The sequence below is a fragment of the Corvus cornix genome, chromosome 2, assembly GCF_000738735.6.
Source record: "Corvus cornix cornix isolate S_Up_H32 chromosome 2, ASM73873v5, whole genome shotgun sequence".
Classification (NCBI taxonomy): Eukaryota; Metazoa; Chordata; class Aves; order Passeriformes; family Corvidae; genus Corvus; species Corvus cornix.
This window is the reverse complement of record NC_046333.1, coordinates 73722665-73749170: the sequence shown is the minus strand read 5'-3', so window position 1 is coordinate 73749170 and position 26506 is coordinate 73722665. Positions and strand designations below refer to the sequence as shown.

General features: G+C 37.0%; 1 long non-coding RNA gene across 1 annotated transcript in view; it reads left to right on the top strand.

The window, feature by feature from the left end:
* The first annotated feature begins 20459 nt into the window (after nucleotides 1-20459).
* Nucleotides 20460-26506, top strand: part of LOC104689840 — a 28887-nt gene continuing 22840 nt past the window's right edge. The window contains exon 1 of the long non-coding RNA XR_751869.4: nucleotides 20460-20638. This is a non-coding gene — a long non-coding RNA (uncharacterized LOC104689840). The remainder of the gene's footprint in view (nucleotides 20639-26506) is intronic.

Sequence of the window (26506 nt, the reverse complement as noted above, 5' to 3'; positions counted from 1 at the left end):
GACTGAATGCTTAATTCAACATACTAGTTTTAGACTGGTATAATGGTTTTTATATGAGCAGTATCCTGCTGACATGAAAGTGCAATAATGAAGTTTAAACCTCAAGCATGAAATTTGACCCTGACAAAAATGTCATAGAAATTCTATCAAAATGTTTCCAATAAATTCCATTTTCAAAAGTGCCCAAGTCATTAAGTAGCCCAATCCTATTTGCTCTCAAAGAATTTCAGATTATTTGGTGACACTTAGTTTCAAACTCTTTAGACTTTCTGAAACCTGTATGACCTATAAGGCATTGCAATTAATGATTGGTGTATTCAGATTATTTTCTTCAATGGCAGAAGTACATTTTTCTGTGAGTTGAGCTCAGCTGTGCAGTTGAATATTACTTAATTTGAAGAAAAATTTAGAACAACCTGACAGCAAATTTAAGTTAACCTGAGAATGGTTGAAAGTTGACTTGTCATATAAATCTATTTGATTTGAAGTTGAGTTAGTGTCTATCTTCTATATTTACATTTTTAAAAATGTACTTGTTAAGTTACAATGTAAAAGTAGATAATCACTGACTTCTACACACCTGTTCATATTTTTGTGTGTTTGGGAGCACATTATCTTCTTACATAAAGATATAAATGTCCATTCCTCTGTCTTTCCAACAGTTCTCTTGACTGTATCCTTCATTCTCACAGTTCTCAGCATCCATGCTAATGCTGAACATTACTGAGAACTGAAAGTTCACAGGATAATCAGCTGAGATCTCAAGAATCATTCAAAAATCATGACTCATAAACACAAAGTTTGACTAGAGCTTAATGTTACCTTTACTCACCAAAGTCAAGATAATTTAATTCTAGTATTTCTGGAAAGAAAAAATCTCTTATTTTTTATAGCATAACTGTAGGTACAAAAATGCTGTTAGTGAGGATCTTCTTGTTATTTTCTAAGTCCGTGAGAGACTTTTTCTCTCTCACAGAAGAGGTAGCAGGGAATGTAAACAACCAAGCCACCTGCAACCTTGGAAAGTCTTGTTTATGGTATAGTAGAAAATATTTTGATAATGGATGTTTTAGGATTTGGCCAATCACCCCCAAGGGGTGGCTGGTCCTTTGTCCAATTAGAATATGAAGAAAAAAGTCTATAAAAGAGTTTGTAAAATAATTAAATAAATCAATCTTGCTGCACAATTCCTGCCTGCTGGATCTTCTCCTCCTCCTCCTCCCTATGGCTGCGGGACACGGTGATATACCGTAGGAACCAGGCCTGCGGTAATACATAACTATATTGTATGTCATGTTTTCACATTTGTTATTAAATATAAATATGTTTCTACATTTATATTACAGAATTGAAAACACTCCAGAATACACTGTGATTATATTGTGCCACTAATAGAAAGGTATAATAGTTTTGAAACTTTTGCATATGATCACTCCTTAGCTGGATTTCAATTTTGGAACTCAGACTGCCTACAATGGACTTCCATTTCAATATGATATGTGTTTTCCCTGGCAAATATGTACACAGAGTTGACAGATATACTGATAAAATCTGTATATTAAACACACAGGTGAAAAGATAGATGAAATAATCAGATAGGGTCACTGGAATCTGTTGTGATTAAGAAAAGTCCAGATGTGATAATATAAAATATGTTTTACAAGCTTTCAGGTTTTCTTTCCTTGTTTTTTATTTAGCTGCAGCTGTGAAACAATGATCCAGGACACTTGTTTCTAAAAAAGTTCATCCTTTTCTACCAAATATTTCACAAGTGCAGACAAAGGTCACAATCCATTGTTATACCTCTTTGCTCATAGGTATCTTCACTTTCACCACTATAAGAATTAACTTGCAGAGTGATAAAGTCAAAGATTATGATCTTGTGTTTATTATTTGAGTGCTATTACTTCAGATATTTGAACTGAATTCTCTAAATGTTCCTCACAAGCTTGGTTACTTCAGTACTGCTAAACAAACAGTCTGAAACAAGTGAGTGGACTGTTGTCATTAATTTTATTTAGAAGAATTAACATAACTGAATAATTTTGATTATCAAATTTCTAATTGTGTAAGAAGCAAAAGCCTGGAAATCTAAATTAAATAAGAGAAAGACATAACTAAATATTCATTATTATTAATAATGTAGAGCTGTATCACAAGTGATGATTAATAAGATATAAGTGAGAATTATTTATGCTATCTTGCATTTATGCAACATGCTTGTTAGGGAATCTGAGTAAAAATTAAATTGTAAGCTGTTACAAAAGACTTGAATGAATAGTTTACATTAGCATGGTCCTACCCTAGATTAAAATTTCTCTTCCACCCTGATGTGCAAATTGCATCAACCTCTTCACCTAGGTAGAGATCTAAGACATATGAGCATCTGAGTTTCTGACTTGTACTTCCTAAAACTGCACTGCTAAACTGGTCTCTAAAAATATTAAGAAATTATAAGTACCATGTGCAAGTTTGTAAAAGACACAGTAAGTTCAGTAGACAGCTCTCTGAATTTCAGCAAAAAAGACACGTGAAAATCTTGTGCTTGTTTTCACCTTTGAGTTATCATAAAAAATTATTCAAGGTATTACATCAAGGAAAGGAGGGAACGGCTGAACTGGAAATGTTGCCAGTGGAATTCTTGCACATTGATTGTTGCCATTAAACTAACTTGTCAAGAAAGAAGGACATGATAAACTGACATAATCAACACTTGTTTTTTATTAGTATCTCTGTTGCTATTAAGAAAAGTTAAGGCATGGAGAGAGTTCAGGAACAGATGAGCTATCCCACTGTAATTACCACAACTCCCAGCAGGATCCTTCTCATCAGATTAACACCACAGCAGGACAGATGTCCTACCATGCATCTATCTGCCAGTGTCACGGGGTTAAAGCAAAGGTGTTGACTGATAAGCACAAAGGTGTCTTTAATGTTAAAGTATCTGAAATTTACAGCCATATTTCACAATTTTTATGTATCCTAACTGAAGAGGTACATTTGGGGTAAAGGATAAAAGAAGAGGAAGAAAGACTGTAAGTTAAATTTACACAGTATAATTACAAAAGAATTTTCTGGAGAAGAATTTTATCTCCCCTATAAAGCAGAAAAAATGTACTCAGCAATAGAATTACAATGTCTAAGTAATTTTTTTTGCACTACAGTAATTTACTGGCTTCAACTGAGCTAGTGTTAATTCTCTTTATAGTAACTTGCATAGTAGGTATATTGCAGGAGTATCAAGAAGGATTGCAGAACCCTGGGAATGGTGTTGATGGTCTCTGGAGTGCTGGTAGAGTTTCATCAATCCTCCTGGTCAAAAGAAAAAGGCTTAAAATGAACAGCAGAATCTGGCAAATGAATAGATGGTTACAGGACTGGTGCTACAAGCCAGAGATTTGCTACTTAGACCACAGAACTCACTTTGGGAAACTTGATCTACTAGGAGCTGATGGGGTCCATCTGTAAGAGGAGGGGAAGAGCATCTTAAGTCTTAGGCCTGCCAAGCTGATGAAGAGGACTTTAAACTAAAGTTATTGGGGGACTGGAACCTCAATCCATCCCACTCCCACCAATTTGATGCCAGGGCCAGGAAGAGATTCCAAGAGCCTGGAGGTGGTTTACAGGTCAACAGGAGAGCACCTGGGGAGAAACAAAAAGGAATTCCAGCTCCTTGAGCCAGTAAATCAGGGACCCAACTGAAATGTCTCTAAGCAAACATATGTAGCATGGGGAATAAACAAGGAGAGTTTATGTGCACACACCTGCAGGGCTATGATCTTATTGGCATTGTGAAGATGTGGAGGGATGGCTCCTGTGACTACAGTGTTGGAATGGAAGGATACAGGCTCTTTAGGAAGGACAGGCAGGGAATATGGTCAGGGGTTACCAACTTTGTCAATGAGCAGCTGGAGTCCATGGAGATCCCCCTGAGGATTGATGAGGAGCTGAATGAGAGTTTATGGGTCAGGATTAAAGAGAGGGAAGGAACAGCTGATATTATAGCAGGAGTCTGCTACTTGCTGCCTGACCAGAAAGCTGAGCTGATGAGACCCTCTACAGACAGATAGAAGCAGCCTCACATTTACAAGCCTAGTCCTCATGTGTGATTTCAACTACTCCAATTATTTGTTGGAGGGACAACAGAGCAGGGCATAAACAATTCATGTGGTTGTTGGAATGCTTGATGATAACTTCTTTCTCCAAGTGATAGAAGAACAAATTAGGAGAGATGCTATGATAGATCCTGCTCTTGCCAACAAGGAGGGACTGATGGGGAGTGTGAAGCTCAAAAGCAACCTTGACTACAGTGACAATGGAACCGTGGAGTTCAAGATTCTTAAGGCTTTGAGAAGGGTGTACAGAAAGCTTGCTAACCTGGACTTCAGAAGAGCAGAATTTGGCCTCCTCAAGGATGTGCTTGGTAGTTGAAGGGATAAAGCCCTGTAGGGGAAGAGGGGCTCAAGTAATCTGGGTCACATTCAAGGATCATCAGGAATGATGCATCCCAACAAAGAGGAGGTCAGACAAAAATGACAGAAGGCCTGTGGGGATGACCAAGGAATTCCTGGCCAAACTCTAACATTACAAGGAAACCTGTAGAGGGTGGAAGTGAGGGCAGATAGCCTGAGGATTATAGAGAAATTGTCCGAGCAGCCAGGAATAAGGTTAGGAAAGCTAAAGTCCTGATAGAGTTAAACCTGGACAGTGATGTTAAGAGCAAGAAGAAGACCTTCTTTAGGTGCATTGCTGATAAAAGGAAGCCTAGAGAAGAAGTGGGTCTTTTCTGGAAGGAAGGAAAGAAGATACATGGTTACCCAGGATATAAAGAAAGCTGAGGTACTCAGTGATTTTTTTGCTAAACTCTTCAAGTGCTTCAGACACACCATGTGAGCTGCAAAAAGCAAAGGCAGGAACTGGGAGAATGAAAAACTGCCTGCTGTAGGAGAAGATCCCTCTAAGAAACCCGAAGGTGTACATTTCCATGGGACATGATGAGATATATTCGTGGGTCCTGAGGGAGCTGTCAGAAGAAGCTGTTAGGTCACTGTCATATTTGAGAAGCTGTGACAGTCCAGTGAAGCTCCCATTTACTGAAAAAGAGGAAACATAACCAGACTAGTTCTGTTCAACAACTTCATCAGTGACATGAATAGTGGGATTAAAAGCATGCTCAGCAAGTTCACTGATGACACCAAGATGTGTGGTGATGTCAACAGCTGGAGGGAAGAGGTGGTATCAGAGGGACCTTGATAGGCTGTAGGTGGGGCTGTGTGAGCCTCATGAAGTTCAAGAAGGCCAAGTGCAAGGTCCTTCACATGGGTCATGGCAATCCCAATCACAAATCAGGCTGGATGGAGAATGAATTGAGAACAGCCTTGAAGGGAAGGCCTTGGCGTGTTGGTGGGCAAGAAGCTGGATGTGAGCCAGCAGTGTGAACTTGCAGAAAACCCAGAAAGCAAACTGTATTCTGGGCTACATCAAAAGGAGCACAGCCAGCAGGTCAAGGGAGGTGATTCTGTCCTTTTAAACTGCTCTTGTGAGATCCCACCTGGAGTACTGCTTCCAGCTCTGGGGTCCCCAGCACAGGAAAGAAATGGACCTGTTGGAGTGAGTCCAGACAAGGGCTGTGAAGATGATTAGAGGGATATAGTCCCTCTCCTATGAGGAAAGGCTGAGAGAGATGTGGTTGATCAGCCTGGAGAAGAGAAGACCCTGGGGTCACCTTATAGCACCTTCTAGTACCTGAAGGGAGCCTACAAGAAAGCTGGAGAGGGACTTTTTACAAGGGCCTGTAGCAGACAAGGGAGAATAGCTTTACATTGAAAGAAGGTTGGTTTAGATTAGATATTAGAAAGAAATTCTCCACTCTGTGGGTGGTCAGACAGTGGCACAGGTTGCCCGGAGAAGGTGTGGGTACCCAACCCTTGAAAGCGTTCAAGGCCAGGCTGGATAGGGCTATGAGCAGCCTGGTCTTGTGGAAGATGTCCCTGCCCTTGGCAGGGGGGTTGGAAGTAGATAATAGTCAAAAGTCTCTTCCAAACCAAACCATTATATAATTAGTCTCCAAAGCAAACTCTTAGTATATCTACAATTGACCTTCTATCTTGTGTGCTAATAAATTCCTTGCATGACCTGATGTCATCAAAATTTTATTTACATGATTTCAAAATATCTCTGATAGCTTTAATATTTCAGAATTCTTCAACCGGCTATTGATTCCTCTATAAAAATTAATTATAATTGTAATTATAAAAAGTCATAAACAAGCAGCTATATTTGTTATTTTGTCAATAAAATTCAATATACTTTGATTTAATTTTGAAATTGCAATTAACTTTTTATAATTGGCACATACTGTAAGTTTTGGTCCAACATAATTTGATAGAACATTATTTCATTAGATTTTTAATTAAAGTGCGCTGGTGTAACCTCAAGGAGACTCTTTACCAAATATCTCTCTTCTGGGACAGAGTTTGATAGAGCTGAGCAGTCAAAAGTTTTTGATATATTTTCAGCATTGTGCTTTTGGAACTTATATCAAAGGAATTGTGTTCCTACTTGGGCTGATAGATTTTTAATTTTTTTTAAAAAGGGAAAAGGTATCCTTTGTTTGTCAAAATTGGATGGCTAGGATCTTTCCCTAAGCAAAATAAATGAGAAAAATTCATGCTAAATAACCTATTGAACTCTGCTAGATTGCTAAAGAAAGTAATCTGTGGATTGGTCTGGTGAGAGTACCTGCCAAATGGAAGTGACAGGATGAGGTACAGTATATTCCTACTCAGAAAAGAGAGCGATCACCTATTCTATTTTCCCTCAATTTCTTTAAATGGATTTTTGCAGACCACAATATCTTAACAATGGAAAATCAAGCTGATTTCTTGCTGCAGCCCAGTCAGTCTCTGCTCTGCTTAGTTCTGAGCTGTGTCCTGATAAGGACACAAACCTCCTCTGAGAAATTCATTCAGTGAGCTAAGGAAATGTATGAATGGTCATCCTCTCTAAGTGTGTTTCTGGCCTGCAACTGGTGTGCCTTCCTAAGTTCAGAAACCTGTTTGTGGTGTTCTTTTCTCCCTGAAAGTAGAAATAGTGTTGCAATGGTGGAAATAGGTGACACACCTGAGGGGCAACCAAGGTTGTCAGCTGCTTCTGTGGAACATTCTGGTATATTCTAACTTAAGATTTTCATTTATTCTTATAAAGAGACAGAGAAATAAGGAGACAAACAAATCTTTATGGGTCTTTATGGTCTAAAAAAACAAATATTCTCATATTTCTATGGACACCAGACAATAATACAGAAGTAGAAATGCATGTGGTAGTATCCATCCTTCAGATTCCAGTCTAAAATTCACTATCAAGAATTATGAACCCTGTGTCCCTGCACAGTCTATGGAGACAATGTATGTTTACATTAATTGTGCTTGGTGTGATCTCAGGTACCTTCCCCAAAAGCATGAGTTATGAGCCTCATCTTGTGGGGCTTCATCTTATTTTTTTTTAGCTAAGACTTTTTATTTTAAATGAAAGAGAAATATCTCATGCTAAAATAATTACAAATGTCTAGAAACTGAACATATATCCTGAAAAGAGAAAACATGCTTTCAGGATCAGAAATTAACTACTGATTTTTTTTCACTTCACCAAAATACACCATCTACATTATAAATGTTCTTGCTACAGGTGTGCAATAGATGAAAACAAGCTGATTGTAGAGTGTGCCACTTCTGTTTTTCTAATTCACCCAGCCAGTGCTGCTCATCTTGCATATTTATTGGAAAATTATGCAGGTTTCAACTGACAAATTAGCTATAGAAGCATTTAGCAGCAAAATGTACCCCCAATTACCCTTCTTCAGTCTTTGGAATTTGCTGGTTTAGCTTTATTGATGAAACAGTGAACAGAATCTGGTCCAGTCTCATTATATTTGGCATAAATGAGGCAAAATTATGAAAAAAATTACACTTAAATTTTAAAGTTTTATTCAAATTCACCTTCTATTTCAGTTTGTGTCTAAATTTTTGGGTGAGAAGTTAAAGCAGAGAGGTAAAATTCTCACCTCATTGAAGAAAATGGCTAACAGTGCAGTGAATAAAACTGGGCAGAGTTACATCTCAACATTCAACTGTGCTGCTGAACAGTTTTACTTTATTATGAGAAATCAGAAACAAGTTTTGTAAGCCAGGGATCCGATTAAAAAGTTTCCAGTATTAGCTGTCATAAATCAGAGCACAAATTGGGATGTTTAGATACTTAAAATTGTTTACCATAGGAAAGGTCAGCACATCTCAAATGATTGGTTAAATGCTTTATTGTATTTCTCAGAACAATATCATTAAGCCTTAGAAGACCTTTTATTTCTGTATAGTGTAATTGGGACTGCACTAATCAAGCTAAGATAACCAGATCAAAAATAAAATAGAAATTATAAAAAAATAAAAAAGGATTAAGAAGGGTCTGAGACCATTTTCTCTTCCCCTTAAGGGCTTTCTGAGAGAATGGGATAATTTGCCTATCTTTTTCCATTTTCAAATCAGTGGGGATGGAATGAACTGTAGATTGATGATCATGTCTTTGAGCAGAACACTTTATATTTAATTCTTTCATCAGTTTGTTCTAGCTAATTATGTGTGAGGAGTTTTAGCTTTTGCTTTCAAAGACTTGTTAACGTGTGGGATGACAGTACCGAGGAACAGAAAAGTTCTATTTAATTGCTCCCAACATTGAACACTCCTTTGGGCATAGTTGGGATCCATGATAATCTGATTCTCATTGTGCATGACTGTGCACTCACAGGGAACTGAAGGATCACAGTCAAGCCGGCAGGCTGGTTTGCATATTTGCACAAGCTTTCAAGATAATGGTTTTGTTTTCAAAACCAAGGTAATAATAAATTGCTGTCTATTTCAAAGCTTTCGTCATCTGTGATTTTGCACACGATGATTGGTAGGCAGCAAATCAGTAGAGAACTTTCTGGAATATTCTCTACAGCGGAATTCTATACTTTTCCTAATTTGCTATGTTCGCAAATTTTCCTTTCCATAAGGTATATTGGGAATAGGCAGTAAAGGTAGAGAGTAAATGAATCACATCACTAACAAAGCACTATATTGGCCTTCTGTTTTCTGGTAATGCACTTTAATACAGGTCCCTCAGGTTTAGAAGCAAGGATGAAGTATACTACTACTGATAATAGTTATTAATAATAATAGTTATTATTAGTATAATTGTTATTATTATTACATGTGATTTAAGGTTGTTTTATACTGGTGTTGCATGTAGTTCACTTCATTTATCATATGCTGTGAAAAAAATTGGTAATTCAGCCCATTATGAACTTTGAGACATCAGTTTAAAAACAGAGTTCTCCTGATGTGTTTTATGTACAGCAGATGTTTGCTTCACCATGGTGAATTCAGGAGAAGGCTAAAGCTGACATACAGTTAAACTACACAGAAAACTTCACTTATTACAGTTACATGAAACTTCAAAACCATCCAAAGATGTGCGATTGTCCATTCATTCATCTGCAAAGGCATTCCTGATATATAAACATCCATTCTCTGTCTAAAGAGTATTTAATTCTACTGTGACAGAGTAAGTGGATAAAACAAGTGAGACAACAATATTTGAAAGAACCTGGAGTCTGGTAGGTAAGGCAGTCTCTTGAAAGACAGTAAATCCAGATTTCAGCTCCTTTGAACACAAAAAGGTTTGTTCTTACCAGCAAGGTATAGGCTAAAAGAAGAGCAAGGCCACAGCACCACTGTGTATGTTTCATCTTGTTTAGAGCCTTACTGGTAGCTTCAAAGGCAGTGGACCAATTAGTGATCAGATGATTCCCCATGGGGGTAACTTTTAGAAAATTGTTTATGAAGAACACAGAAAGTCTGAATTATCTAGTCAGCAGGAGAGACAAAGGAAGGGCTTTAGATGGATTAAAGATACTGAAAAGACCCTATTAATGGTTTTAATGATGTAAATCATGTAAGGAAGAAGAGGAAGAAATAATCAGGTCATAAGGAAATCTCATATAACCCCTCTTCAACACCTTCCTTCAAGTCAGCATTTCTGACAAAAGCCTTTCAACTGTTTATGGGAATTTCTGAGTCTAACTTGTTCTAACCTGGAGCATCTTGATGGCATGCTCCTGCAAACTGTTATTCTGTTATGCTACAAACTGTTAGCTGTGTTCTGAATGGGCTGAGATAATCTTATCTAAATCTATACCATTGCTTCTTCCTGAATCTTACCAAAGCTAAGAATTTGATTGTTCCATACAAATCTATTTAATGAAAACTGTTGAGCTTGTATGCGGGAACTCATGCCTTCTGATCAATGAATCAATATGATTTTGCAGAAGCTTCTTATTCTTTAAAATACACTCCACACATCTCACAACTTTGACATCATACCCTACTTATACACTTTTCTTACTTATACATTCTACCTACTTATCTTATACTACTTATACATATCACTCTACTTATACATTTTCTTACTTATACTTTTTACAACTTTTACCTAATACACTACTTATACATTTTACGTACTTTTACATCTTACAACCTTTACATGATACTCTACTTATACATTTTACAACTTATCCATAATACAGTACGTATACATTTTGCAACTGCTGCGCATGAGATCTCACATTGCTTGATTGGTTTCTCTGTTCTGTCCATGAGCTCCGCATGCACTTTTCTGATAATATGATTGGTTTTAACTTAGTGCAGCACAGTCCTTTTCATCTCTTCCTTTCTGTCTTGATGTTTAGTTTTTCAGCTTCTTCTTTCCCAATTCTTTTCCACTTTAGCACAGTTTACCTTTCAGTCCTTGATGATTTCCTGAGGGCTCTAACAGCTGGGGCTCCTGATCCAGGCAAGCAGCATCAAAACAATGACAGCAACAAAACCCATCCAGTAACCCGCAGCCAAGTTAGTCCAGGAAATCCAAACAACAAGACAGCAAAGGACAGGGAGCAGATATAAGCCTGTCCCACCTCTCTCCTCAAACCTTCAGACTAGAGCTTGAAAACCCGCTTGGGGCTGCAGCTGAAGGTGGAAAGGCCACGTGAAGCCAGTGAGGGTAATTCCAGCTTGGTCCCACTCTGAGGGCTCTGGTGAAAATAACTAAAAATGATTTGGCTGGGGCACACTATCAAGGTTCAAATACTTTACAACACTTGGATGGGATACCCTTCCTTCTTGGACCAGGGTAAGAGAGCAGAGGAGCCTGCTGTTCTGCTAAGTTCTTTATTTCATAGTCTCGTAGCTTTCTTGAAGGCAAAGTTCAAAGGGGGTTCATGATAAAGCCAAACAGCAGGCAGAAAACAGCTTCTTCTTCTAATTCTAGTTTCTTCTCTATGGTCTATATTTTTTCTTACAGAAGTGTGGATTACATTTGTTAATTGACCAATATGATTAACACATGATTCTAGTTTTCCTCTTCTTAAACTATCCTGGTCTAATTCTAACAGTCGTAAGCCTTACACAAGTGTTACGTAGGTATTACACAGATTTGCGTGTACAGTTTCTATCAGTTCTTATTGTTTATGTGAACACTCTATCTAAAAAATGTGGACAGTATAGATCTATCTATATTTTGTCTAAAGTAAAGAATTCTGTGAAAAGGTAACACTGCTGCAGTAAGAACTGTGTTTAAAGTCTCTGCTTCAGCTTTTCAATGTTTAAGGCACTTTTTAAGGCACTTAGCATATATTTCTACTAAAAGTTTAAAAAATCTATATGTCTATTTCACTTTGGTGTGACTTCATGTATCTCAGCTTATCAAAAGTTTTAATTCAACCCCTGTGCTTTGGCTTTCCTCTGGGCCAGAGAAGCTTTCACTCCAACAGAAAACATAATTTTTAAAGTTCCTTTTACAGACTACTTTGTGTAAGTACAATATTTGCAGCAAGACAGTATCAGGGAAGGAAGGAGACTAAAGATGGTAGCTGAGAAATAAATTGTCAAATATCAAAAAGCTCTTTCAAAGAGAGGTTTTTCCACTTGAATGTCAAGCTAACTCTGTGACTCCCTCTTGTACGTTTGGTATAGGATAAGTTCTCATGGCAGTTTGGAGAGCTGAGATGTAAAACAAATTGAAATGCTTTTTGCCCAAGAGCTAGTATTAAAGGTTATTTAGCATGCTTTCATTTGCTCCCCTGGGACTCTGCTTTTGGTTTCCTTAGTTGGTATTTTTGTCATTTTAATTGCAAGGCAAACACTGCTGTTGTAGTACGTGTAACTCAATGGGGAACTCTGCAATCTGAAAACACAACCCTGTGGTTTATTGACAGTGGTGTCTCCGGGCACTGAGGGGATTGGCAGCTCCCTGGCGCTGGGCACCAGCAGTTCTGGGGCCTCCTCTGGGTGGGTGATGGCAGATCCTGGCAGACTGGGCCCATCTCTCTGCCCCAAACAGGGGCAGGGCACCCCAGGGATCCCAGGGCAGCCCAAGCCCAACTCAGGCAGTGGAAAAGTCTCTGTGGCAGAGCCTTGTCCAGGAGTAGCTGCTGGAGCTGTGGGCCAGGGGTGCCCTGTCTTTGAGCCCTGGCAGCTAAAGCCCTGGAGGGGAGCACCCTTTGCAAGACATGCAGGTGTCCTTGTGGACTGACAAGACAGGATGCTTTAAATTGCCTATGAAGACTCAATTATTGGAGAAAGAGAACAAACTGATATTCTGAAAATGAAATGTTAAATATGAAATCATCATCTTACCTTGGTTTTTGGTTGGTTGGTTTGTTTTGTTGTGTTTAAATGAAATTGATACCTGTGAGATACAGATGCAATCCCCTGCTGTTTTCCACTGCGTACAGTGTCATTAAATTATGGATTGATTTGATAGTCCTCTGGTCAGTGTATTCTTCTTACATTAATTTCACAGTAAAACCTCCATTTACAGTGCTTTTGTTGTTTTACTTATACGTTAGTCACTTCCCTAGATTTCCTTTGGCACAGTGGAGCTTCCATCACTGACAGTTTTTATCCTGTTAGATAAAAAAACTGCTCGGAAATTTGTAGTTATCACAGCTCTTGTCTTGACAGGAGGGTGGAGTAAGTGACCTACCATGTCTCCTGGTGTTCCACTTTCACAGAATGCTCTGGAGGCAAAGAAAGGGGATACACAGAGTTGTCCATGCTCCCTGACGCTTCATGTCCATACAGGGATAGAGAAAGGTAACAAGATATAGGTTTGGTAAATTCTTCAGCTCCTATTCCTATATACAGGAATATACATTTATTTGTGTTTCTTTATTCTGACTTAGAACCCATGTAAGGAAAATCAAATCAGCCACATATTGAATGGGGAAACTATCAGTTGAAGTCAGTGAAGTAGATAGAGTTTACAGCAGCTTGGAATGTACCTCAGCATGTTTCAACATTTGACAGAAAAAGTAGCTGTTAGAACTGCAAGTGTTTTTACATGCTGATATGCTTACCCTCTCAGATATTTACATTTTGGGCAAGTAAATTAATTGCCTGGAAAAGACCATTCTCTAAACACACACAGCAGGTGCTTCTTCAACTTAGTTTACATTAATTATTTTCTTTGCTGCTTCAAGAGTCAGCAACACACAATATTTTACAATTAACTTGTCTTGTCACAATGGGTACTAAGTGAATCTGATTTATGCAGGATGCCAGTGACTGCTGATATATGAGGGTTTCGAGCTAAGAAACAGGGCTAGGACAGACCTGAGTGTCTAATTTTGATCCCATGCTAAAAAAATATTGACTGGGCAGACAAAGGTAGAGGTTTGTGGATCAGAGTTTCCTCCCAATTAAGAAAATGAAAAAGACCAGGTTCAGTGGAAAAGATGAGACAGCTGTTGATTCAGCTGCAGTCAGTCCATTTAGATATAGATATGAAGTTAGCACACAGATGCAATTAAACTAGCTGTAATGGAGTTTGCCAACAGAATGGGGCTTACAGATACCTGTTTGAGATTATAGTTGCAAACCGATTGCTAATTTGTAATTTGCATAATGCCAAGAAATGTGTCTAGCTGCTTTGTCATTGACTTTCTGGCTTGTTTCTGTTTTTCTCTGATGGAGATGAGGTGCTGCAAATTTGAATCCTGCTATACTCACTGGCTAAACATTATGATGCAGCATGACTCACTATGAGGGTATCCACACCTATGACTGGGCTTTGCATGTTTATCCTGTTTCTACATCCTCCTTTACCAAAAATAAAAAGCAATCAACAAGGACAAGTGACAACTAAAGCAGCAAAGGCAAACTAATTACATGAAGTGATGTTTTATTTCTAAAAAAAAGAACATGAAATAAGGCATTTGTTATTATAGATCCTTGAGAGATCATCCAGTACAATCAACCCACTTCAAGAATGTATTTAGCCGTGTGCTCTCTTTATATATGTGTTTCTCTTACTGCCTCACTGAGATACAGCCATGTATTTGAAATGCAGCTTGGTCTGATTGGTTTATCGGAAACAGATCTGCTCTTTAATGGATGACTTGGTCTTAAATTAATGTTTATTATTTTTTCATTTCTCAATATAGTGACTGATAAAGTTCCTTCTTCAGGGTATCCAAAGGCATGTGTAGTGAAGTTTATGACTGTTTTTAATTGAGCACTTCAATTATGACTATTATTTCTTCTAGTGGGAAAGTAACCATCTATAAGCTCATAAGGAAAAACACTTTCTCTACCAAGTCTTCCCTGTTAACGTGAAGGTTTTTACTGGGGTTGTAGGAGGTATAGAAAACAGTAGAGAGTCAGCTGGTGGCCTAAGAATTGGTGGCCTTTTTTTCCCTAGGAAAAGTCCCAAACTAGGCACTCTACATTCTTTGTGATTGTTGGTGTTTTCAATTTTCTAATGCACACAGAATTCCTCAAGGAATATAAGTTAAAGACATATCCCAGTATTGAAGTGAATTTATTTTAACATGAAGTTTATAAGCCAGTTCTGATCTCCTCTTCCACAGTTTTTAAACTCTTTTTAAAGTATCTTTAAAGTAGTTTTGTTTAAACAAAACAAAGCTGTGGATAAACAGTCAGACTACTTGCACAGTGTTAAACATGAAATGAAAAGTGATCTTACTTAAAAACTATGTACCTAGCTCTTTTCCCTACTAATTTTGTGCCAAATAATTTGTCCATGTATTGGAAGTGATAGTAGACCTTTCATGTGCTCTTGGAAATGTTATTTCAGATGTTTCATCAAAATTTTGTCTTAGGTTTCATCAGCATTCTTAAGTTTTTCTTAATTCCTCAGCTGTTGGAGATTATTCTCAAATATACAACTAAATGAAAAGTTTTTGTTAAATTTTATATATTAATTACATTATGTAATACTGGGCCTTTCTTTGTACAACAGTTTGTATTTGAGCCTTACAGATGTATCAGCTACAAGAGAATGGAGTGATCCTTCAGGATGGTGTCATAACAAATTAAGGGAACCTTTGTATGGTTGAGAACCACAGGACGTTCTGAGAGGGTATTTATTTCCAGAGAGTGTCTGTTCATGATTTTTTTATGCCCTGTTGATGCTGAAATCGTAAGACAAAATGAACTACCAAAGGAGCAGTAGATTAATGACATATATTTCTTACTCAATGTAGGAAAAGTGTGAGAAGAATCAAAGACAAAAAATACTGAAAATCACTTCATGTTTGCAGAAGACAGTGTTCAAGATGGCTTCAATCATATGGAGAGAGAAAGAATAAAAATGTCTCTACTCTTTTTGTTCTTTCTTATTCATCTTGTAGGTAGATGTCCAAAAATTTGCAGCAGCAGATGTTATTTTAAAGTTTTTGGGAAGAGAGATGAGGAAACACAACTGTATTACTAATTTGGTAATAGGAAGCTAAAAAAACCAGGTTAGCTAGCTGATGATTACGGATGATTGTGTTTCAAAGCAACATAAAGAAAATAAGTAAAAAAGGAATTTCTTTTCCTTTGTTTTTCCATTGCCCTGACAGTAAGCTCATATGTAGAGAAGCTTGTTCCTGTACTCTCAACCAGACATAAACAAACAATTAATTCATAGTTACAAGGTAGGAAGGAAGACAGGAAGGCAGAAGGAAAGAAAGAAATGCAAGTGGACCTCTGGTACTCTGCCAGAACTGGAGGGATTTTGACAAACACGGAAAGAGTCATAGAGTAGCACTAAAGTGGTTAAGGGCATGGAAAACATGATACATGAGGAAAGAGTGAGAGATGTGACTTTTTTAAGCCTGGAGATGAGACAGATGTGGGAGATCTAACTGCTGGTTTAAACTTTGTAATGGTGAGTGATAGAAAAGGCTCTTCCCAGAGTAAAAAGCCATAGCCAAGAGATTATAGTCATAAATTGTGAAAAAGGAAATTCCATCTAGGAAATCCATCAATTTATCCATATGCTGAAATAGTGTTCATGATGAGAGTGGTAAACACTGCATCAAGTTTGTAAAAGAGACTCTGAAAACTCCTGTCTGTGGAGGTTTTCAAAACTCTCCTGGATAAAGCCTAAAGGAACCTGATCCAACTTTGAGCTGACCCTGCTTTGAGGAAGTGGTTAAAACAGACAATCTTCACAGAGATATTTTCAAACAAAATTATACTGGATTCTACCATTTTTGGTGTTCTTAAGCCTGTTGGAACTTGGTTGAATTTTCAACGCTAAATTATTTTTTATAGTTTCACTGGTTTTTGCTGGCATGGGGTTAATTTTCTTGACAGAAGCTCATAGGGTGCTGTTTGGCATTTGTGACCTGATGATAAGATATGAATGTTTTCGTTATTGCTGAACAGTGTTTGCACAGCATCAAGAACTTTTCTGGCAGTGATTAGGCTGAAGAGTACACAAGAATTTGGAAGGAGGCACATCTGAGACAGCTGACCCTAACTGCCCCAAGGGACATTCCAGACCATATGGCATCATGCACAGCAATAAAACCTGGGGACAAGAAGTAGGAAGGGGGGACATTTGGAGTTAGGACATCTGTCTTCCTAAGCCACCATTACCCATGCTGAAGCCCTTTTTCCCTGAGATGGCTGAAGACCTGCCTGATGATGGGAAGTGGTGAATGACTTCCTCATTTTGCTTTGCTTGCAAGCACAACATTTGCTTTCCCCATGAAACTGTCTTTATCTCAACCCACAAGTTTTCTCACTTTTACCCTTCTGATTCTCTCCCCCTTCCTATTGCGGGTGGGGGGTGAGCAAGTAGCTGTGTGGGGCTCAGCTGCCTACCGGGTTAGCCCACAATAACGATATATTTTTACATTCCAGAAAAAAAACCCCTATGAAACACGTACCATCCTTTAGTTTCTTGTGTAAAGGAGATCCATGCCTAACACTGACTTTTTATAGAGCTGTCGTTCTGAACTAGAACTACTCATAAGTGCCACTGTTTCCCACATGATAGCTTTCATAACAGCAACATCATCTTCCTGCAAGAGTAAAGCACTTACTAACCACTACAGTTAATTAGAATAAAATGTAAGTGTATTAATGTATTTCAATTCCAGAAGTACTGTCCTTTTAGGAAAGAGCTATTTCAATTATGGGATATATAGCCACCAGGAGTCCACAATATTTTAACAACTATTTTGCCTATTTTTATTTTAACTTTGATTCAAAATAGTTTAATTATTCTGAAGCACTTCTGAAAACAGAACAAGTGCAGTTTAAGTTCTTTGCAGGTTGAACTGGCACTGCTGGAAGCTATTGTAATTAGTAAATTTGCAAAAGCATTGTTAAAGTTATTTTCCTCAGCTTCAATATACTACAGTTTATTAGTAAGCCTATTATTTACGCACTCCCGTGGGCCATTTAACATTTGCTCTGGTTAATGAGAATCTTCATCTTAATTAACAATACTGAAAGACCTTTTTCCTTCCCTCCCTGTCAGAGACTGAAAATAGTTCATGCCTCAAACATTGATATAAAGTTTTGCTCATTATAAAGAAGCTACAACCAAAGAAGCCTCCCTGAAGAGTGGGACTTTGAAGTGAAAGCCAAACTGTTGATTAGATAAAGGGTTCAATCATCTCAGGCTGAAGGAAAGGTTTGCATCCACAAAAGGTCAAAGCCACCAGCTGCAACTATCCCCGGCTGAGTTTGGGGTGGGGGGAGAGCACAGCTCACAGAAGCCAGGTTTACAGAGACTCCCCCCAGCCGAGCGGGAAGGAGGAGGATTTGGGTGCATGGTGCAACCTCTGGTGAGAGGCAATAAACACCCATCCTCTGATTACACAAACTGATCCAGCTGTGGAACCCCCAACCCCACAGGCCACATCCACGGGACTTTCACGTGAGAGGCTCGGCCCCACAGGGCTGCACGTGGTGCAACAGGCCCAGAGTCTGCTGTGAGAGACTGACCCCCTCCCCAGGGGAACATACCTGCACATTCCTACCTAGCCTGAGCATGGGACTCTGTGCCTTCCAGGGGACCTTCACCACCAAGAAGACCAGCTGGAGAGGATCAGTGAACATCGTTGGGATCCACAGAGTGGTGATATTTTCCTTATTCTGTCCCTGTCACTCTTTCTGTCCCCCCCACCTATCTTCTACTGCTCGCTTTCTTTCTTTTTTCTTTCTTTCTTTCTCTCTCTCTCATATTTACCATCAAATAAAACTCTTACTATTGTCACTGGCATATGGTCTCGTTTGCACCTTAATTTGGGCAGAGGCATTTCTAAGAACCCCCACAAAACAAAAAAGGCCTTAGAAATATATCCCAGAATAATACCATTTTGGAGTTATTAAAAGCAAAGCCTTTTCATTGTGAATTTTGTATTATCATCAAAGCTCCTTGAAAGACACTTAGTGAAATTTCATATATCATGCATATCTTAATTAAAACCACAAGCTAGTATTAAAACACACTGTATGATTCAAAGTCCGTGTGAAGGTCTTGTATGAATAATAATGAATTTTTGAGATTTATAGAAATTCAGAATGTTATTGCACAATATTAAGGTCGAAGCTGCAGAAGAAACAGTTTCAGATCACCTCTCTGTTACTATCAGAGAGTGTGCCTGTAGTATGCATGATCATAACCCTTTAGTTCAGTTCAATTGAGGCATGTCCTCTGAACAAGATTCTAGTGAAGTGAAAACAAGAGTTCATCTTGCCAGCCAGAAGCACATGGTAACCTTTTGCCCCAAATCAGATCAACCAGAAATCTATTAAATATATAGAGTCACTTTTATTTAGAGAGAGCGAAATTACTCTGGCTCTACTGTGGTACAGAAGAGACAAATCTTATAAAATGCATCATGTCCTCTGCTTTATCTGATGGAAAAACAAGGAAAAGCTTTCTCCAGTAAATTTTTCTAGTTTTTACCTACTGAATGAATAATGTCAACTTCCGTCCTTCACACTATGAGCATGATGTTGTAAGCACAAAGAGTAAAAACTTTGAACTTGAGATTCTGATATTTAAGTCAGAATATCAGCTTTGAGTTATTTTGCAAAGTCATGAATAAATGATGACATTTCCCTCCCTGCCCTCCTCCCTTCATAGAGTCATAAAATCTTCAAAGTTGGAAAAGACCTCAAAGATCTTTGAGTCCAACCTTTGACTGAACACCACCTTGTCAGCTAAACCCCAGCACCAAGTGCTACGCCCAGTCACTTCTTGAGCACCTCCAGGTCTGGTGACTCTACCACTTCCCTGGGCAATCCGTTCCAATGCTTAACCAACATTTCAGTGAAGAAATTCTTCCCAATACCCAATCTTAACCTCCCCTGCTGCTTCTTGAGGTCATTTCCTCTTGTCCTCTTGGACAATATCCACAGTCTTTTGCTGGCTACTTTTGTTTAAACCCTACAGTGAGAGAAAGCAAAAGACAAGATCTTCACAGTGATTTACACTGATATTTTTTTGTTATGTATGCTCCAATACAGGTATCCTTATATAGACTTCCAAACCTTTTGAGCTTAAGGAGAAACTGGTTTCTTACCTTTTGCACTATTTTCAGATTAGCTGTATTGGTTAGCACACTGGTGCAAGAATTCAAGCCTTTTATATCTGCTTGTGCTGGCACTCTATCCTGTTTACCTGAAGAAGGGTCATGACAGCATACTAGGGCAGCTGAGAAATTCTGTGAGCCCAAACAGGAAACTAAAATAATGCAGTCTAAAGTCATGTACTGTACTCTCTTGTACATTGAATTTTGCGATAATTTTCTTTCTCTGCAATAATCATCAAAATCCCAATGAATTAATGAGTCTAAAATACTGGAAATATGGTAGAGCTGGTAAATATTTTTATGGTGGTATGGTATTATCTTGGAAATGTTTGATATTGAGGGTAATTTTCTACCATTCAGTACTTCTAGCACTATTTTTAATCATTTGATTGTCTGTTGGGGCTGGAGGGGACAGTTTGTTTGCATGTCTCCTTGTTTTTTCTTGGTAGCTAGACTGAAATAGAGTGCTAGTGTGTGGGATGGATCACATGTTAAAGGAATGGGATGACAACTAACATTTGAAGAGATGAAGGGGAGACACAAGTTTTCTTAAACCCCTATTACTTTTACCTGGATGTCCTGTGGTACACATTTAGTTCTGAGCTGTGCTTAGGGCTACACACATGGTGAGCCTACACCAGGGACTGCATAAACAGAGTTGTCAAGGGATGAATCATGAGGGGAAAGAGGTGTAAGATAAAGGTAAGTTCAGTTTTTCCTGTTTGGTTGTGTCAGACTTAACAGATCTGCTGTATAAAGTATGTTTGAGTTGTGACCTTTTGTCCTGTAAAAAATTCCAAGTACGTTTTGCATGACAGCTGACATATTGCAGCATTATGGGAAGAAATTTTACTACTGCATTTGTTCAGGATTTGGTGTGGGAGGAACATTCAGTTTCTAACATAGGGAATTACTGTATGTAGCAGAAAACCTGCACAGCTTTATTGTACAACCTGAAAGGCAAGTAAAGATAAGTGAAAGCGTTGATATGTGTTTTTCATAAGATACAGGTTTTTCAAAGAAAAATAAGAGATATGCGGGAGGGGGGAAACAAGAATCTGTTAAATATGTTAAATGTTCCTACATGTAAATTACAGCCATAAATGCTGCTAAACTGCAAAATGAATCAAACTGTTTAAACTGGTGGTAATTTTGAAGATTAAGGCATTTACAAGCTGTGATGGGAGAACATTAAATTATCACAATTTTTTCTGTGTACCTTTTAATAGCACATTATTAAACTACTTTTATCAGAGATGACATCAAAGGTGTCTATCACTTACTTCATACGATAATACCAACAAGAGTTCTCATTGGACTTATACGTGTGATAAAATGTGATATTATGGAAAAAATGTAATGGAAAACTGAGCCAGAATGACCCCAAGAAAGCCATGTAGAATTATAGAAATCATTGCAACTTGTTCAAATGTGAAATTTTTTCCCAGAATTATTTTGAAAAGATAAAAATCAAGTAATTTATTGCAATGCAAACTAAAGAGAGAGATATATTGTGATGATAGTAACTATAACACAATGGGTACTATAGGACCCATCAATAGCATACTACAATATTTCTCATTTCTTTAATTTGAGAGGAATTAAATTTTTTGGTGATAAAGTGTAAGAGATGGTGGGTAAATTGGTAAATCCATGAACATTTACAGTGATAACTTGTAGAATGAAGATCTGTAGAAATTTGCCTCTTTGCTTTCACAGAAAAATTCTTTTCAATACATTTTCCCGCCTTGTTGTGGTGATTTTTAGGTAGTCTGGCAATTTCCATAGCAGACTGCTTACACTGACTTTTCATTTTTATTTTATAATGTCTTAACTGCATTACATTTTATCTTCCTTAAGGCATATGTAGAAAAGCTGTAGAAAGAATGAGAAAAAGACTGTTTCATTATCATTGCCCTATTACTTATTCCCTATCTTCCTAATGATGGCTGCCTGTATCAAAATATTAAGGGACATCAGTTGTAACACTAAAGTTTTTAGGGAGTTCTTTAGCTTCTTTTCTGTTTTGCTGAGGTTTTTAGGTGTTGTTGTTTTAGGGGGTTTTGCTTGTTTATTTTTTTTGTTTGGGATTTTTTCCTCACGATAGTGTTCACAGACAGTGTTGATTGTTCGTCTCTTTCTCCTCCCAAAAAGGTGGGCCCGTACTCCAAGTTGTAAGCCTGGAAGCCCGATGGTTGTGTTAGTGCTGTGTCTGACTTCCTGAAAATTTTCATAGCAAAATATCTCAATAATCAAGTTATACAGACCCCAGACTTTAGGTGATCTTTTTTTTTTCTGACCTGTTCGGAATCTGCACAGAAGAGTTTAAATCAATCTCCACCTGCTCAGGTAAACACGTTCTTAAGGAAATGAGAGGGCTATTTGGTTAACTGTTACTTTGTCTAGACTTGTAATACGAGACCCATCCTGAAATCTAGTGCGTATTTTTTAAGTACAAAGTATGCTATTGGGCCTCAGGACTATTATTGCGGATTTCTATCAAAAAGCAATGCAGTAGAGGATGTCATAACCGTAATGCAAAGCAGAAAAACTGAGGATAGCTGTGCATACCAAAAAAAAACCTTCACAGAAACACAAAAAAGACAAATTCACAGTTCATGGTGACAGCTCATTTTATATTTTTTTTTTTTTTAAACCCATAATAAGTATCTAGTTTTTTTTGCTTGCGTGACGAGAAATTGTCACATCAATGTATGTATTTTTATGGTGCTGCACTTGGAGCTTTTTGGTACTTCAGTAATATTGTTTCTTTGAAAATAATTGCATAAACGCATGAATGGAAATGTTTACAGGGCCAAAGCTTGTTTTAGGTTTAACAGTGTAACACTGTTCCATGTGGGGAAGGTATACCTCATTCCCATGATTATTTGTCTCTTAAAGAAACAGGTCTTTAAAGAACAGGACACAAGGTAGGGAATGGAGGAATTCAGGGTCCTAACTCAGGAACGAAGCGAAACTCATTTGCCGACTGTCCCCAGGAGAAAGAGGAGATGTTGTGGAGCAAAGTTGAAACAGTACAGGTAGGCTGGACAAGCTGAACAAAAAAACCCCAAAATCCAAAAAACAACAACAACAGAAACAAAAAAGTGAGTATATACAAATTGAAAGGCTAGGAGTTTGCAAGTTATGAACACAAATTCTCCTTATGTTCACATCTCAGCAAGGTTACAAAGTTACAAGCTTAAACCTGTATGCCTAACCTTTGCAGGTCAGGAAATGATGACTTTTTTAAAAGGTTGCTCATTCAAAAGGAAAAGAAAGATGTTCTTTGCATTTGAGATCACTTGATTTCAACTTGCAGAAATTAATTATTTTGGCTACATTCTCTGGTAGTAGTAGAACTACATAGCACTCTGTACTTTTGTTCTTGTAAAAAAATACTTATGCACAGACATCAAACTAAATCGTTTCTTTGATAAAATAAACACATCAAGACCTCAGAGTACTGCTTACCAGGAATCTTATCCTCCATTGATTAGTTACAATACATGGCTCTTCTTTTCTTTTTTTTTCTGCAATCTCTCTTTATTTCTTTTTTTGCCCAATTATATTTTCAAAAACTAAAAATTATTAAACTCTTCAGACTGTCTAAATGTTATTTCACCAGTGAGATTAGAAAAAATAAAAGCCAACCTCTTTGCACTCTTCTACTACTCCTTGCTATTTTTTATCTATATAAACATATATTTTTTGCATTTTCTGTTTCTGAGGCCTTATGTAGAGCTCTTCAACCATTCACACCTCATATACTTCAAAGGACATTGGCTTTGTCTTTTGGGACATTTCCCTTGACTTTTTTCCCTGTAAATAACCCCGACTTTGCTAAGTGCATCCTACAATGGGGAGGTCTTTGTCATTTAGCTGTGCTGAAAAGAAACACCAAGTGAGCATGTAGGCAAAAAAAGTAGCCTTAAATACCTTGGGAATTATACAGTATTTCTGCCTTGCATAATTTTGAAAGTGTATTCAAAGTAAATAACATTCCAAAAAGGTTGTGATTGAATAATCAGTTTATTTATCAGTAATCCCATTTTCAGATTCTTATTTTTAAAAATATCAATACTAATAAGAATAGTTTTCCATATTTTCAGACGTAGTAAGATTCTCATTTCTCTTTCACTGAACTGTTTGGATTGTGCCACTAAATTTCAAGTTTTTATACATAGAAAACAGTTTTGATACACACATGCAGACTTCTATGCATTTTTTGCATTTTGTATGCAATTTCCAAAACTGTATATGGAATGCTTTCTATTATAAAAAATTCACTGTTCTCTAGACCTAAAGATTCTTGTCCTAATTTATGCTCTGCAAACCACTTTGTGATCTACTTTCCACTATAAGATCCTAATGCATTGTCTATATTTATAATAATCATCAGCCTGGGAAAGTAGTTCGAGTGGCTTTGTTGTCCAGAAGGGAAATTTCCAGATCAATGACAATTTCACCCACATCTTACCAGTACCCAATTGCTACCCTTTAATCATACATTGAAATCCTTGCAGTTATCTACATGATAAAGTATAGGCACCTAAACTTTTGTTCAGGTGACAGGGCAAAGATGAAACTGCCTCGTACTCTGAGTTACTAGTTGAACCTCCTGTGTATATTCCAATCTATGGCCCTTAAACTGACTCTAAATATTAATTCTAATTCTCTATTCTTTGGGAACTATGAATCTATTTTTTTTTCAGATGTTTTATGTAATTTTGATCTGTATTTTAATCTTCCACAGTCATAGCACTTTTTTTGCTGGTTTTCTAAATGAGATCTATATTACTGTGTAATATTCAACACAAATGTTTATTTATTTATACATTATATATAATTATTCTAGTTAATGTTATTTCCCATAGTGAATATTTTTATAAGTCACCTGCTTCAAATTAGGATATAACAATGTTTTATTTATACTGTATGTGAATTAAGTCATTTGGAATTAGGAACTTCTACTCATACAGTTTCTCAAAAAAGCACATATAAACACTCAGAAGGTAAATGATGTGGATGTACACCCATCAAAATAAAAGGAGAGTTCTCATAGGTAGAAGAGAGATTTAAAAGAATAAGACAATTGCCAGTCATTAAAACTTAAATAAAAACCACCTACTGCCTTCTCAAGTAAACAGTGCTTCAATTTATCTCCGGTTGTTTTACTGTTATCTATTTGTGGAAGACGTAGGGTTAAAGATAAATAATTCTAGATTTTAAGGACAGGATAGTCTCTCTATTTTAAGATTATTTATGAAAATGTGTCCACATTTTTCTAAATTTAGTTAATCAAGCTTCTTTAAAATTACATTAGGCAGAAAATATCTTGACATTGAGAACTTTTTTTAGATATAGAATAAATGGGCTTTTCTGTATTATAGTTCTAAAATATGGCTTGATAATGATTATACTTTTTTTTCTACAGCAGCATCGATTTATGTTTACAGATTGCACATATAGAGTGATGAATGAGTACATCCCAAGGTGTAATAATTTTAAAAGAGTTCTTAATGTATGGTAAAAAACTTCTTTGAAACTGATTGAGAAAGGTATGGCAGGAATTCTGAAAAGGATTTGGAAGAAATCCCTTCACCTCTATCCAGTCTTCATATATTTTAAAATTATTATAATCTAAAATAATGCAGTAAATTTTTCAAAACTTAGATCATGAAAAAATACATATATTGGGGTTTCTTTGGTGTGGGTTTTTTTTTTGTTTGGTTGGTTTGGTTTGGTTTGTTGTTTTGTTTTTTCCCTTGGGCCTGAACTCCAGATGAATTGAGGTTTATGCGAGAAGTCACTGGTAAATATAGGGATATACAAATCATATAAATAATAATACAAATAATCACCTTTAATTTTACAATTTTGCAAATCAAAATTGACTGCTTAGGCAATCCTAACTCAAATGAAAACCTATTTCTTTAAATGTATATTTCAACTAAATTTTAATACAAAATCTTTGATAGACTAATGTGAGAAATAAACTTCTAACATTATGGGTCTGGCCCTGAAATTGCTGAGAAAAGAGCACAAATTTCATTAACTTCTTATGAGACTAAAATTTGTTCAATATTTCTTGTAGACACTCATTATCTTGCAAGATCAACAATATATAAATATAACATAATTAAACCCTTATATTGACACTAGATATCTAAATCCAAATCTCATAAAATTTGAAATGTGATGAAAACTTTTGGTGTTTTGATACAAAGTAAAAGTTAAGATTTAAGATCTGAGTTCATTTTAAAAGAGCAGATTAATTGTCCTTATTCATGACAAGCTCTAAGAACCATTTCTCAAAGGAGGTGTCACTTTCCTGGGAGAATTTTTACATCTGATCTCAGTTCTGCTAAAGAGATTCTAAATTTAATAATAATGTTAAACTGAATGAAATACGGATTCTCTTAAATAATTTAAACTTGCTGCAATTATACAAATTTAATAAGTTTAGTACATAATACCACCGGATAACATAAGAGAATATAATTATAGATTAAATGTCTTTTTAGTTAAGAAAATTGGCAAGGACTGTTTTCTACTCATATGGTGTAA